Source organism: Portunus trituberculatus, chromosome 5 (assembly GCF_017591435.1).
Source record: "Portunus trituberculatus isolate SZX2019 chromosome 5, ASM1759143v1, whole genome shotgun sequence".
Taxonomy (NCBI): domain Eukaryota; kingdom Metazoa; phylum Arthropoda; class Malacostraca; order Decapoda; family Portunidae; genus Portunus; species Portunus trituberculatus.
Window position 1 is genome coordinate 9,282,296 of NC_059259.1, and position 10,000 is coordinate 9,292,295.

The 10,000-nt window shown below is 44.3% G+C and overlaps 1 protein-coding gene across 35 annotated transcripts in view; it reads left to right on the top strand.

Annotated features, from left to right (window-relative positions):
* The window catches only part of LOC123515485 (tropomyosin), a 46,307-nt gene that overhangs the window by 14,443 nt on the left and 21,864 nt on the right, over positions 1–10,000 (top strand). The gene's annotated exons all lie outside the window — the stretch shown is intronic.

The following is a 10,000-nucleotide window of genomic DNA, read 5'->3' on the forward strand; positions in this document are numbered from 1 at the left end:
AAGGGTTTCTGTATGCCTGTGTACCTTCAGGGGTGTTGTGAGGGTGTAAATAGGGTGGGTGTAGGGTGTTGTAAGTGTGGGTGAAGTGTTCGCCTAGCCGGTAGATTGAAGGGAGTAAGGGAAGGAAGGCTAGGGGGTGGCCTGGGGGTTAAGGCCGGGAGGGGGGTACTAGGTGTGTCTGGGTTGTTAATGTTTTCGTTGTTGTTTTTAGTCTTCCTGTTGTGTTATTTGCGTGTCATCCTCTTTCCTTCCTCCTCGTCCTCCTCCTCCTCCTCCTCTTCTTCCTTCTTTTTTTCCTTTCTTCCTGCCTGCTGCCGGAGTTCATAGAGGAGGAGGAGGAGGAAGAAGAGGAAGATTGTTGCCACTTCACATTCCTGTATCATTCACTACCTCCGTTCCTCCTCCTCCTCCTGTTCCTCCTCCTCCTCCTTCTCCTTCTTCTCCTGTTCTCCTCCTCCTCCTCCTCCTCCTTCTCCTTCTCCTTCTCCTGTTCTTCCTCCTCCTTCTCCTCCACCTCCTCTACCTTCCTTCTTCCTCTCTGTCAATTCTTTCCGTTTTAAATTGCTTATCCTCTTTAGTGTGTGTGTGTGTGTGTGTGTTTAGTGGCCCACACCCATATCTCTGTAACCCTTTGCTTTTTAACTCTCTCTCTCTCTCTCTCTCTCTCTCTCTCTCTCTCTCTCTCTCTCTCTCTCTCTCACTTCCTCTCCATTTCTCTCCACCCTATTCTAATTCATGACAGCTTCCACCCTGCTCCACCCTATTCCCTCTCACTCTCTCTCTCTCTCCCATCCTTCCTCTCCCTCTCGCTCTCCCGCCCACACCCGCCCATCCATAGCAACCCACGCCCACAAATGATACTATTACATGCACTGCCACGCCCTCGTACACACACACACACACACACACACACACACACACACACACACACACACACTCACTCACTTTTTTCAATACCTATTTTGTTACACGCCCACCTGTCGCACGCACACACACACACACACACACACACACACACACACACACACACACACACACACACACTTTTTTCGTGTTTTTTTTTAGAGAGGTAGAGGAAAGGGAAAAAAAAAGATTGTATTGAAATGGGTGGGAAATTTTTGCTTTATTGAGAGAGAGAGAGAGAGAGAGAGAGAGAGAGAGAGAGAATGTAGCTTTTGTATTATGGAAAAAAGATATTTGAATGACTGTGGGAAAGTTAGAAGTAGTAGTAGTAGTAGTAGTAGTAGCTGCAGTAATACCAACACAGACGTCAATAATACCACCACCACCACCACCACCACCACCACCACAAGTAAAGCTATCAGTGGCAGGTTAGATCACACACCTGTCCCCACACATGATTGATGATTCACCTAATTAGTCCTGGGTTCCTTTTTACACCTGTGCTCTTCCTCTCTCCTGTCCTATCACGCCCTCCCTGCTTCCTTCCTTCCTTCCTTTATTTCTGTCTTTCTTTGTCTTTTCTTTCTTTCTTTCCTTCTGTTTCTTACTTCTTTCCTTTCCTTTCCTTTTCCTTCCTTCCTTCCTTCCTTCCTTCCTTCCTTCCTTCTCTCCCTCCCTCCCTCCCTCCCTCCCTCCCCAAAGATACAGACAGAAAACACTGCAATACACTCGTTTGTGAATGAAGGAAGAACAAAACATGCCAAAACTTTTTGAAATAACCCAGAAAGACAAGTTGATGGGAAAAAATGTGCATTGATATAGTTAGAAGCATTGAATTCCCTTATTTGTATAGTAAAGACCTTTATAAATAGATCAAATGCCTCAATACGCTGGGAATCAATGAGAAGGCAGGTGTTCAGACAGACTCGTGGTGTGTTTAGATCAATAGAAGTGGAAAGAATACAGCTTTTATATAATTGGTGTGTAGAGAAGCAAGTAATTTTTTTTATTTTATTTATTTTTTCTTAATTGGAGTAATACAAGTTTTCAAATACGTAAATACAGACCCACTTAGTTGCCAGTTCCCGTTCAGGTTCGAGAGAGTTAGCCAGAAAAAGAGATAAATGTAATAATTCACTTTTTTTATTTTATGGAGCAATGCAAGTTTTCATATACACGATCTTGAAGAAATAGTGAAGTCAGAAAGAAGTTGTTGTCATGTTATTGTTGTTTGAAGAGAAGAAAAGATGATACCTCTGAATATTTGAAGTGTTTGAGATGAAAGTATTAGTGTTTTGTCATTCCATCAGTTTTTTTTTCAGTAGAAGCAATAAATTTACTCGTTTTTTTTTATAAATGTTCCAAAAATAAGTGTTTTAGAAGCAATTAATGTGTTGTAATATTTTTTTTTTTTTTTTCAGTAGAACGAAGAAATATACGGTTTTAAATATATATAACTCTTAAATTCATTCTCTCTCTCTCTCTCTCTCTCTCTCTCTCTCTCTCTCTCTCTCTCTCTCTCTCTCGTTTTTTATATGAAGTTCCCAAAAATTAAGTGTTTGATAAGGAAATGTTGTAGGTTTCTACTTTTTTCACTGGAAGGAAAGAAAGAAGACGAGTTTTTATAGAGAGAACTTCCAAAAATGACGTGTTTTTATAAGAAGTAATATTTTGTCTTTTTAAGGTGATTTTTTTGTGTAGAAGGAAATTAATACACGTTTTCTAATCCCGAGAGTTAACAAGAGTAAATGGTTTGTTGCTTCGTTTCCTTATGCAGAGTTAAAAGAAGAAGAAATGGTTTTGTTGTCTCGAGAATTAAAAAAGAAATAAAATAAATGGTTTGTTTGTACACAGATTTAAATAAGAATAGATAGTTTATTTCTACCAAGATCTGAAAAAAGAATAAATAGTTTGTTTCTCCTGATAAAAGGGAGTAAATGGTTTGTCCCTACACATTTTCCTTATACAGAATTAAAAAGAATTGATGTTTTATTCCTACCGATAATTAAAAAAAGAATAAATGGTTTGTTTCTATACGTTGCCTTATCCAGAGAGTTAAAAGAGTTTGTTACCACACGTTTTCTTTTATTGAGAGTTAAAAAGAATAGATGTTTTTATTCCTACCGATAATTAAAAAAAGAATAAATGGTTTGTTTCTATACGTTGCTTTATCCAGAGAGTTAAAGGTGGTTTGGTATACACGTTTTGTTTTAGAGAGGTATAAAAAGGAATTAATGGTTTTCTTATTCCGGTAATTAAAAAGAACTAGGTAAATGGTTTGTTACTACACGTTTACTGAGAGTTAAGAAAGGAATTAATGGTTTTCTTATCCCGATGATTAAAAAAAATTGATAAATGGTTTGTGTCCACTTTTCTTTATACAGAGTTAAAAATAAATGGTTTTCTTATCCTGAAAATAAAAAAAAAAAATGGTTTGTTTGTACACGTTATCGATACAGAGTTTAAATAATAGATAGTTTGTGAAATTTTCTTTGTATTTTTGAGTTCATTACTTCAAACCCCGGAAAAAATCGCTTTAATTTCATATATACAATTCTCTTCAGTCCTGTGTATTAAATTTAACCCTTTGAGTACCACGACGTGTTTCTCTCTTCATTCTGGTTACCGACTGACACATACAACAACAACAACAACAACAACAACAACAACAGCCTAAACAATAAATACATCTAGTGAAGGAATGTTGTTTTGGGTTATGAAGGAAAATTGACTGAGTATTTAAGATGTTGGTTGATTACTGAACGGCTGCTGTTGATTGTTGTTGTTGTTGTTGTTGTTGTTGTTGAGAGCACAGCAGGTGGTGATGACAGATGGTGGTGATTGCCTGTGTGTGTGTGTGTGTGTGTGTGTGTGTGTGTGTGTGTGTGTGTGTGTGTGTGTCTTGGCCCTCGTTAGTCATCTGTCACCTGTAGCACCTGGATAGCCAATTAGGTCTCTCTCTCTCTCTCTCTCTCTCTCTCTCTCTCTCTCTCTCTCTCTCTCTCTCTCTCTAGTAATGTGATTAATGCTTTGTGCTGGTCGATCAGTCTGTGTGTGTGTGTGTGTGTGTGTGTGTGTGTGTGTGTGTGTGTGTGTGTGTGTGTGAGAGGTCATGTGGGTGAGCGGGTGAAAGAGGGAGAGTGGAGGGTGATGAGTGGGAGAGGAAGGGGGGGTAGGGGGCAAGGTTAGTGTGGTTGGGTACTGTACACCTTCACCTGGCGTCTGTGGCCTTGCCTGGACACACACACACACACACACACACACACACACACACACACACCAGACAGAGAGAGGGAGAAGCAGAGAATGGTGTGGCGTGGGCAGTGCATGTGTGTGTGTGTGTGTGTGTTGGATGGAATGGGATGGGGTTGGGTGACAGGTGCAGGGGCGTGGTGGGTGTGGCGCTTGGGGAGTGGGGGGGGGAGAGGTAGAAAGGATTGAGCGCGGTCCTGCCATGGGGCTTGAGTGGCATGGCTGGGCAGGGGCGGGGCAGGGCAGCGAAGGGTGGGTTAGTTGGCTGGGGTGGGGAGTGCCATGGTGTGCGTGACGCCTGGCGGGGCACGGGTGAGAGGGAAAGTGGGTGGAGGGGCGGCCTGCCTGGTGACGCGCGCCCCGCCCCAGGCTGGCGCAGAGTCCGGGGTGCGGGGTGAGAGCTGGAGGGAGAAGGTGGGAGGGTGGAGGGTGAGGTGCCCGGGAAGACCTACCTGTGCTGGTGCTACAGCCCGTGACCCACATCACACCGCCGCTGCCGCCGCCGCCACCACCACCACCACATCACACACAGTGCCACAGCCCGAGGCCTGCCACTGCCGCTCCGCCGGGCCTGGCGCCACGGTGCCGGGCTGCGGGGCGGCGTTGGGTCGCCTCGGTGAAAGTGTGGTGTGGCCGGGTGGGTTTCCTGGCGGCGTGGTAGTTGTGGTGGTGGTGCAGGGCGCGGCGCCCCCGCTGACCTGGTTCCCATGTGGGCGGCGTGACCTGCGCCGCTTCCTGCCGCGGGACAATGCTGCACAGTACACGCCCGCAAAAAGCTACCAAAAAGCTGCTCCCGCCCGCACGCCCAGCCCCGCCCCTCGGCGCCATGCCGGGGCGGGGCGGGGCGGGCGGGGCGTGTGTCGGCATAATGGCGTGTGTAGCCAGCGTGTCTCCGCCGCGGGTGTGGCGACACCCACTTCCGTGTCGACCTGTGCGGGGCAGGGGCGGATGTGGGGCGCGCCCCGCCCGTGGGAGCCGCGGCAGGAGCAGAGCGGCGGGCGGCGACCTTGGGGCAGCGGGGCCAGGCGGGCCTTGCGTCACAGGGGGCTGGGGGAAGGGGCCACCTCTGCCACTTAAGCAGGTCAACCGTGGCGGTGACGCTCCTCCTCCTCCTCCTCCTCCTCCTCCTCCTCCTCCTCCTCCTCCTCCATAATCTTCAGCAAGTCTTTCAATCGTCTCCTTCACGTCCATACCCAAGATCCTGCCACGCCTCCCCGCCCCACCAACCCCGCGCCGCCCCTTAGTGGCACAGCCCCCTCACCCCTCTCCCAGCATTCCAGTGTGTTGCCCAGCCACACACACACACACACACACACACACACACACACACACACACACACACACACACACACACACAGACGTATTAGCGTCGGTGATTGTGTCGGGACGGCGCGACGGAGGAAATAGCTCTTGTCAAACACCGATAAGACAGAGAGAGAGAGAGAGAGAGAGAGAGAGAGAGAGAGACCCTTACTACCAAATAATCATTGCAAGAGTTTAGTAGTAGTAGTAGTAGTAGTAGTAGTAGTAGGCAGCTATGTTACTACCAGCACTATCACCAACTCTTCCCTCCCCCCCTTGCCCGGCTCGCCAAGGAAAAGGAGAGAGAGAGAGAAAGGTTCCTTCATACTCCCTCTAACCAGGCGTCTGTCTGTCTGCATTTGGTGGAGGAGGAGGAGGAAGAGGAGGAGGGAGTGGTGGTGTTAGTCGACAAGCAAAGAAGGGTTGGTAGTCTCTCTCTCTCTCTCTCTCTCTCTCTCTCTCTCTCTCTCTCTCTCTCTCTCTCTCTCTCTCAGTATATTTGCACATATTTTCGTTCTCCCTCTCTCTTTCGCTATGTGTGTATTTGTCCATTCTCTCTCTCTCTCTCTCTCTCTCTCTCTCTCTCTCTCTCTCTCTCTCTCTCTCTCTCTCTCTCTCTCTACATGGTTTTATAATGCGAAAAGGGTAAGAGAGAGAGAGAGAGAGAGAGAGAGAGAGAGAGCTGGCTTCCTTTAAACAATGCACAAACACTTCACTACAGCGATACACTATCGTACTATCTCGGCTGCTGACGTGAGCTGATTAACTTGTGGCTGCTGGTAACTTCTTGTCTAAAAAAAAGATATGTTGATTTGTTGATTTTTTTGCTGGTGGTGGTGGTGGTGGTGGTGGTTGCTGTTGTTATATCTTTTATCTGTTATCTCTGACTCATTGCTCTCTCTCTCTCTCTCTCTCTCTCTCTCTCTCTCTCTCTCTCTCTCTCTCTCTCTCTCTCTCTGATTAGATTACGGTATAGAGAAAAAAAATGTTACCAGAATACAGTATCTCTCTCTCTCTCTCTCTCTCTCTCTCTCTCTCTCTCTCTCTCTCTCTCATGAGCAGGTGGTGTGGCCAATGACCCAAGATCGATAGAGAGAGAGAGAGAGAGAGAGAGAGAGAGAGAGAGAGAGAGAGAGAGAGAGATTGTTGAGAGAAAAGGAAAAATGATGGAGAGAGAGAGAGAGAGAGAGAGAGAGAGAGAGAGAGAGAGAGAGAGAGAGAGAGGTGGGAGAGGAATTTAGGTTTGACAGCAGTTAGCAGCAGCAGCAGGAGGAGGAGGAGGAGGAGGAAGAGGAGGAGGAGGAGAAGAGTGGGTGGGTGGGGGAGACTAAACATGGAGATGGCGTGTGCCCTCCTCCTCCTCCTCCTCCTACCAGTTTGCCCCGCTATACCCAGAAGGGAGTGTGTGTGTGTGTGTGTGTGTGTGTGTGTGTGTGTGTGTGTGTGTTTTCACGTACACAAACTTACACACAACCTTCGTTTTTTTCTCGAACCGCCACGCCCTCCGGTCCATACACGAGAGAGAGAGAGAGAGAGAGAGAGAGAGAGAGAGATGGTAGGATGTTGTTATCGTGGTGAAGTCCCAAGATAGTACAGAAAAACACCTGCACTTTTACTACTACTACTACTACTACTACTACTACTACTACTACTACCACCTTCAAAAATACTAATAAACATGAATAGATTTAATAAAGAACACATTCCGTCTCTCTCTCTCTCTCTCTCTCTCTCTCTCTCTCTCTCTCTCTCTCTCTCTCTCTCTCTCTCTCTCTCTCTCTCTCTCTCTTGTTTGTGTACGAGAGGCGTGAAGTCAAGTGTTTGTTCGGCAATGAATATACACGCTATGAGATGAAATTACTAGTGTTTGTGGGCTTAATCTCTTCTGCACCATGCCATGTTCCCATATTCACTCTGCTTACTTACTACTTGGTGATGTTGTACAGCTTCAGAAACTCGTGTGGGGGATTGAAATGGTGAAGACTCTGGCCATTACTCTTCTGACCTCCATAGACCCTTCCTAATGTCAATAAAATGGCGTTCTCGTAACCAAAATGTCTTAAAATGCCCTTAAAAACTTTCATTCTAGTGACTATTTGGTGATTTTATACAGCTTCAGAAACTTATGTGAGGGATTAAAATAGTGAAGACTGTGGCCCATTAATCTGACCTCCATAGACCCTTGCTAATGTCAATAAAATGGTCTAATCACACCCAAAACTGAAGGTAAAAATGCATCTTGGTAGCGAAGGGGTTGAGAAGACAGAGACAATGTTTTGCTTGCTGACAAGTGACGCTTAACGGACAGAGGAAGGGCCGGGAGGAGGGAGGGAGGGAGGGAAGGAGTGTGGAGGAGGGGTTGATGTACGATAGTTGCCAGTTTTGTGTACGATGTTTATGCTGCAAAAGGAGAAAACGATGATTATTTTTTTTTTTATTTCTTCCATAGTGTATGAAAGTTATTATTATTAATTCTAAACCAGGTATATTGAAAAAAAAAACTTAAATTTCAGTGTCTATAATAATTTTACATATATCCGCTGTCCCCCTTAGTTGCAAAAATTATGACCATTTCTATTACTTTTGAACGTTTTGAAAGCTGTTTTTTTAATACACTAAAGCGATATCTACTGAAGAAAACGGGATTTGAGAGAGGTTGACGTACTGTAGTGGGGTAACTGTTGTATGTAAATTATCATTATTAGTATTTTGACCGTCATGCTTGTAAACAAAAGGTAGAATTGTATTTATTTATTCTTTTTTTCGTGAATAAGTGTTTCGTGTGAAGAATGCATGATTGACTAAAGAAATTATTATTATAACTGTTCTGTGTGAAGTGATGGGGGTTTTCAAGGGTGTTTTCACGGTTCCAAAGACTCTAGTTGAAGTGACGCGGGTTTTTAAGGGTGTTTTCACGGTTCCAAAGGCTCTAGTTGAAGTGACGCGGGTTTTCAAGGGTGTTTTCACGGTTCCAAAGGCTCTAATTGAAGTGACACGGGTTTTCAAGGGTGTTTTCACAGTTCCAAAGGCTCTAGTTGAAGTGACGCGGGTTTTCAAGGTTTCAAAGGCTCTAGTTGAAGTGACGCGGGTTTTCAAGGTTTCAAAGGCTCTAGTTGAAGTGACGCGGGTTTTCAAGGTTTCAAAGGCTCTAGTTGAAGTGACGCGGGTTTTCAAGGGTGTTTTCACGGTTCCAAAGGCTCTGGTTGAAGTGAGACGGATTTCCAAGGGTGTTTTTAAGGTTCTAGTGACAAAGTAACAAGACGGAAGATAGAAAAGGAATGTTAAGTTGAAGAAAAGAGGATTAAGAAAGTAAGACAAGGAGACGGAGGAACGGTAGAAAAAGAAAATTAACCAAGAAACGAAAGAAGATGAAACGATGCAAGAAATCAAGAAAATGAGGGAAGGGTAGAATAATGAAAATAAATGAAAAGGAGCACAGGACACCATGTAGGAACGGATAGAAACACAAATGAATAAAAAAAAAAAATAAAAATAGATACGACTGATTCTATAGTACTAAAAAAAAAAGAATACGTTTAAATATGAATGGAGTGTAATAATGAATGTAAATGAAAAGATTGAAAAAAAAAAAGGTAATTTCTGGTTTTATGAAAGAAAATGTAAATAAATTGTTTTAATAAGAGAAGGGAAGAAAATAAACCATAATATTGGGAAAAGAATGATAATAAGAATAATAGATGAAAAATAGTGATGAATTGGTATGTATAATGAAAGTAGCATGTTTGAATAGTGACTAGTGCATTGTGGGTAGAGTGAATTAATAAAGGAAAAGGAAGAAATAAGTCGAGATTTTGTATGATGGTGAGAAAAGAATAATAAATGAAAAATAATGATGAATTGGTATGTATAATGAAAGTAGCTTGTTTGAATAGTGACTAGTGCATTGTGGGTAGAGTGAACGGTGTAAGGGTTAGATGTAAGATGTTAGTGAGGAAATAAAGGAATGAATAGAAGAGACTAGACAGGAAATCTAATTAATCATATTTATTATTATTTTTATTTTAACTCAAGAAGCGAATAGGAATAGAATAGAATAGAATAGCAAGATAATGATAGAGGAATGGGTGATAGGAAGAGAGAAAGGAGGAATAATGGAACCAGGCAAGAGAAGAGAGGGAGAAGACACGAGAAGAGAAGCAGCACGTGGAGGAAAATGAGGAGGAGGAGGAGGAGGAGGAGAAAGTTAAAACATTGGAGGAGGAGGAGAATAAAGGTGAAGGGAGATGAGTGGAGGATTGTGGAGAAGGAGGAGGAGGAGGAAAGGATGCTGACCACCCTCCTCCTTCTCCTCCCCTCCTCCTCCTACCCCCTCTTCCCCCTTCCCTCCTGACATCAATAGCTTAGAAGTAAATCCTTAAATGGTAAACATGGCCTCCACTATGAGTCATCTCCTCCTCCTCCTCCTCCTCCTCCTCCTCCTCCTCCTCCTCCTCCTCCTCCTCCCGCCAGACCATCATGGCTCCTAAAGGCTGGCTCCTGTCTGGTCACACACACACACACACACACACACACACACACACAC